Raw genomic sequence first — 4,576 nt, 5'->3', positions numbered from 1 at the left:
AGACTTAAAAAAAACTCCAGCTTAGCCAGTCTCTCTGATACTGATTTGGGGCTTTTTTAGGTTGGTTTTTTTTTCAGGAAAACGTAAAGAAGGGGAAGGAATTAGGCAATGGGCTGTTCTGGGATGTCCCCGTGCCGGAGATGAGCTCCGCTCCTGCACACGTCCTCGTGCCACATCAGCAGCTGTCTGCAAGCCAAGGACATGGGGAGATGCCTATGGCTGGAAAAACAGCTCCTTCTGTGTTTTTTGGACTGCCAACCAGCTGGAAAAACCCAGCGATCTGCACCTCCAGGGGCTCCTGCAGCTGGGGGGAAAAGTCCTCCTGTGAAATAAATCCGTGTGATGCCTAAAACACCTCGCCTGCAAGAGCAGGACTGCGTGGAGATGTTCCTACTCCCATAATTATTTCTCCAGACACGTGGCAAGGTCAATTCTCAGCTGTTCCATCTACAAAACCAGCAGGGATCAGGCAGAGGTGGGGAATATGGAGCTGTTTATCAGAAAATGGTGCTTTTTGGGGTCGGAGTAAAAATCACCTTGATCCTCTCTGAGCCGCAAGCAGGCAAAGGTCAGGTTGTAAAAATAAAGTCCATGTTCTCCTGACTTGGATAACCTCAGTTGAAATCCTCCTGAAATGGTGCTTGCAGCAGGAAAACCCTGCTTGGTGATATGGAGCAGGATGAGTCCAAACCCTGCAGGAGCCAGGGATCCCTGCCAGGAAATCCAGGGAAAAGCTGGAGGTGGAGATGCTGTCAGGTTTGCACGAGGGTGATGCTGTGCCTGCAGTTCTGGGGGATCTCAGTGCTGGCAGCTGAGGGATTTTGCAGGAAAACTCTGGGAATGGCAGTTCTGCTCCCACAGGGATTCCCATGGCTCACTTTGGGTGGCTTTGAACAAACCTTGCCCTGCCAAGGGCAGGCTCTGCACGGGCACTGCCATCAGTGCACAAGGGCCAGAAAAATATCAGTAGCAGGGAAAAGCAATAAAAATGAGTGTTCCTCTGGGAAAAGCTGAGCCAGACGTGAACGTCCTTCCAAGTTAGCTAATGTCCTGGCTGGGTTTGTGGCTGACAGGTTTGCTCTGCTCCTAAAATCATCTGGGTGAGGCTCAGGGCGTGATGTGGGTGCAGGAACATCTGATTCTCCTGCTGCGAGGGGATGCAGCAAAATATCATCAGCTGAACGTCTTGTGGGGTTGTTTTCCCTAAACCCTAAAGCTTGTGGACACAGTCCTTGTATTTTCTCCTCCTCTGGGAATTGTTAAATCTTCCCTGAATGTCCAGGCTGGGTTTTTTTGGCTCAGCCTGCCCTTGCAGGCACTGCTAGGATCCATCTGTGCTGCTGGGTGCTGGCTGCCCTGTCGTTCCCCATCCTGCAGCCAGGAGTGGGTTATTCCCATTCCCTGTCCCTGCTTTGGGGGTCTGGGATCACCCTCAGCCCAAGGGCATCTCAAGATGCTGGGATGTGGAAAGGGATGCTGCCCTGGGATCCTCCAAGGCACCACTGAGGGCTTGAAGGCTGTGCTGATGGAATAATTGGCAGTTTCCTTTGGCAGGAAGGTGCCAAGCTCATCCTTCTTCCCGAGGTTTTGTTCCCATCCATAAATGCCCAGATAACAGGATTGACTCACACATCCCTGACACAGAGCCAGGGAAGCTCTTAGGGCTGCAGGGAGAGGGAAGGATGCCCAGCACAGGGCACACGGGGCTTGGGATTTTGGAATTCTACCCAAAGGCCAAATGAATTTCCACAGGATGAGCTGAAATCCTACCGTGCTGCTTTGGGTGTGCTTTATCATATCAGCATCCTCCAAATCCCTTCATCCCTTCAATTCCTTCTGTGAAAGCTCCAGACTTCTACAACCGAGGTAACAGGGAAATTTTTTGAGCCCCCCACCCTTCCCTGCCTTTCCAAACTCCCTTTAGTGACTTTAGGTGTGAAAACCACAAGCACCAAACCTCCTCCAGCTGCTTCTCCATGAGGGAGAGATGAGATCCTTCCCGTGTGAGACAGAAAATGGAGTTGTGCAATTGCTGCTGAGGCATTCGAGGAAAAAGAATCGTATTTAACAGTTCTGGCAAGAACTTGCCTCAGCCGGCAAGCGCAGCTCCCCCTGCTCCGGGCTGCTGGAACGAGCTGGACAGAGCCAGGGGGAAATTCTTTGCATTCTTAGGATTGGGAGGTGGAATGAAGGTAAATCGCTCCTGGATAAGGGCCAGGCTATCTGGAGCAGCAAGCTTTTCAATATCACACCGGACTTGAATTCAAGAATACTCTTGGAGTGGAGCTGGTGGCAGGAAAAGCGTTGGATTGGGAAGTCCAGGGAAGGAAAAAAAGCCTCCTTTTGGCCTGTGAATGTGCCAGAGTCCAGCTAGCAGAGGTCAGGGCAGCAGTGCTGGGGCCTTTGCTGGCTCCCACGCTGGCTCAGCAGCTCGTGGGATGTGGCAGCAGAGATGCTGCTCCCCGGGAGGGCCCTGGGTGGGTGCCAGGCAGCAAAATCTGTCTGTGCTGCTGGAGCTGGGACAGTCTGAGCTGCCCGAGGCTGTGCAGGGTGTGCCTGGCTCCTGCACTGCCCTGCACCAGGCAGTGACGGCCAGCTGCTCTCTGCCATGTGGAGGAAAAGTCTGGGTGATGTTGTGGCTGACACAGCTGGAACTGAGAGCATGGGAACAACCATAAGCCATGACAGTGATCAGGGAAAAACAGGGAAAAACAGCCACCAGCAACTACTCCTGCTCCTCTTAGAGCTCAGCAAACCCCAGATTGTGACCCTGCAGCACTGTCCCGCTCCCCCTGAGCTGCACCTTTGCTCCCGGGCTCATCCTTCATCCCGTGCTTCGAGGGGGAATCATTCCCAACTTCCTGGAACAAAACAGGGACAGGCCAATGCAAATGTCACAGCTGAGCCGTTCATGCTGCCCCTTCTCGGGGTGTTTATCCTCCAGCCGAGCTCTGTCTGCACCCAGCCATCCCTTGGTGCAATATTTGTGCAATATTTGCTGGGTTATTTGATCTGTGGCTGCCGGGTGAGCATTGATTAAAGCAGAGCTCAGCGTGGGGCACCCTCTGCATCCAGCATTTCCATCTGCTCCATCCAGCAGCGCTGGTTTCTCCCTTTTCCCTTGGAGAACAAGCATTTCCCCCTCCCGGAGGCACTGTTTGATTGGAAGGCTTTAAAAGGGGCAATCTGTGTGAGTCACAGTGAAAGCCATAAAAGAAAAACCAATAAAGCCATCTGAAAAGTGCTGCTTAATGGATTGAGGCAAACTTACTGGAAACAGGAGAGGGATTGTTTCATCTTGAAATCGTTGCTTCAAATCCGTCTGCATTTGGGAGCAAAGGACGTTTATTCCTCATCAATAGCTGTCAGGGAAAAGGAATTTGAAAGGGATTTTGCCACCTTTGAAAGGAGTTGTGGGTTTCTCTGTGCTCCCAGCAGCTCTCTGAGCACATCTAAAGGCGTTACAGGTGTTGGGTACTCTGGAAATTCAGTCCTTCCAGGGCAGAGGTTTTCAGAGAATGAAAATAATTATCCCTGTCATCAAGACAGGTATCTGCTTGCATGGCAAATATTGATTTTCTTAGCCGCATTCACCTCTGGACAGAGATGCTTCTCCACTCTCACTGTGGCTTTTCCCAGATGGAATTTTGGGGTGTTAAATCCCTTTGGCTGATTCCTGCCCCTCCCGCCCCCCCCCATTTGGCAGGCAACACAAATCGAGGGAATGTCCCACGGGATTGTTCCCTTTGATATGACCCTGCAGCAGCACTGACATTTCTGCAGGCTGTTCATCTGCATCTGGGCTTCTGTTTGTGAAGAAGAAATGTGTTTTCAGTTGGATTTAGCTTTAGCCCAGCCTGTCACTCTGTTAACGTTACCAAGTCCAACTCCACCTGTTTTCCTGCTCTTGAGGAACTAAACCTGGCTTTCCACAAGAGCACTGGGAATGAAGGGGTCAGGATGGCCTTAGGCCACGCTTTTTAAGAGGTGAGTTCATCTAAAGATGTGGATTTCCTTATAAAGCTGCACCTCCAGGGGCACAGAGCTGATGCAAGTCACCCTCACTCCTTTCCTGGCTGCTCCACCCAGCTGTGGGTCAGAGAGTTGGGATTTGTGCCAGCAGCTGGCGCAGGCTCCGGCTCGTGCTCCAGCCTGACGCTGCTCCAGATGTTTTCCCAGTTGCACACGTGGTGGGCACATGGCTGGCGCTTCCCGTCTGCTGCAGAACAGGTGTGTGACCCCAGGGGACACCTGAGCCCTGAGCCAGGCTGTCAGCACCTCGTGCCTCTGAAAGTATTCCGAGTTTCTCTCAATTTATGGGGCAGCTGGAGCGCTGCACTTCAGCTGCTCGCCCAGTTCAGCGGGGCTGTGCGTTTTGGGTGGTTTCACCTCCGAAAGCCGAGCCGGGGGGCAGAATTCGGGACAGAGCTTTCTCTGTAAAATATTCAAGAATAAGAATAATTTTCGGTTAACAAAGCGGGCGATATCGCGGCGTGAGCTCCCGGCCGCCACCATCTGCCTGGCACATCTGGCCAGACGCTGGCGCACGTGGGGTCCCCCCTCCAGACGCTCGCGC

The 4,576-nt window shown here is 52.5% G+C and overlaps 1 protein-coding gene across 5 annotated transcripts in view; it reads left to right on the top strand.

Moving 5' to 3' along the window:
• The window catches only part of TPST1 (tyrosylprotein sulfotransferase 1), a 31,671-nt gene that overhangs the window by 4,491 nt on the left and 22,604 nt on the right, over positions 1–4,576 (top strand). The window contains exon 1 of one of the 5 annotated variants that reach the window (XM_017743022.1): positions 3,095–3,105. The exons of the other annotated variants lie outside the window; for them this stretch is intronic. The gene's annotated coding sequence lies outside the window, so the exon portion shown is untranslated. Of the gene's footprint in view, positions 1–3,094; positions 3,106–4,576 lie in introns of those variants that run through there. 5 annotated transcript variants of the gene reach the window in all.

Source organism: Corvus brachyrhynchos, unplaced genomic scaffold (assembly GCF_000691975.1).
Source record: "Corvus brachyrhynchos isolate BGI_N302 unplaced genomic scaffold, ASM69197v1 scaffold99, whole genome shotgun sequence".
NCBI classification, from domain to species: domain Eukaryota; kingdom Metazoa; phylum Chordata; class Aves; order Passeriformes; family Corvidae; genus Corvus; species Corvus brachyrhynchos.
This window is presented reverse-complemented; position numbering and strand designations above follow the sequence as displayed.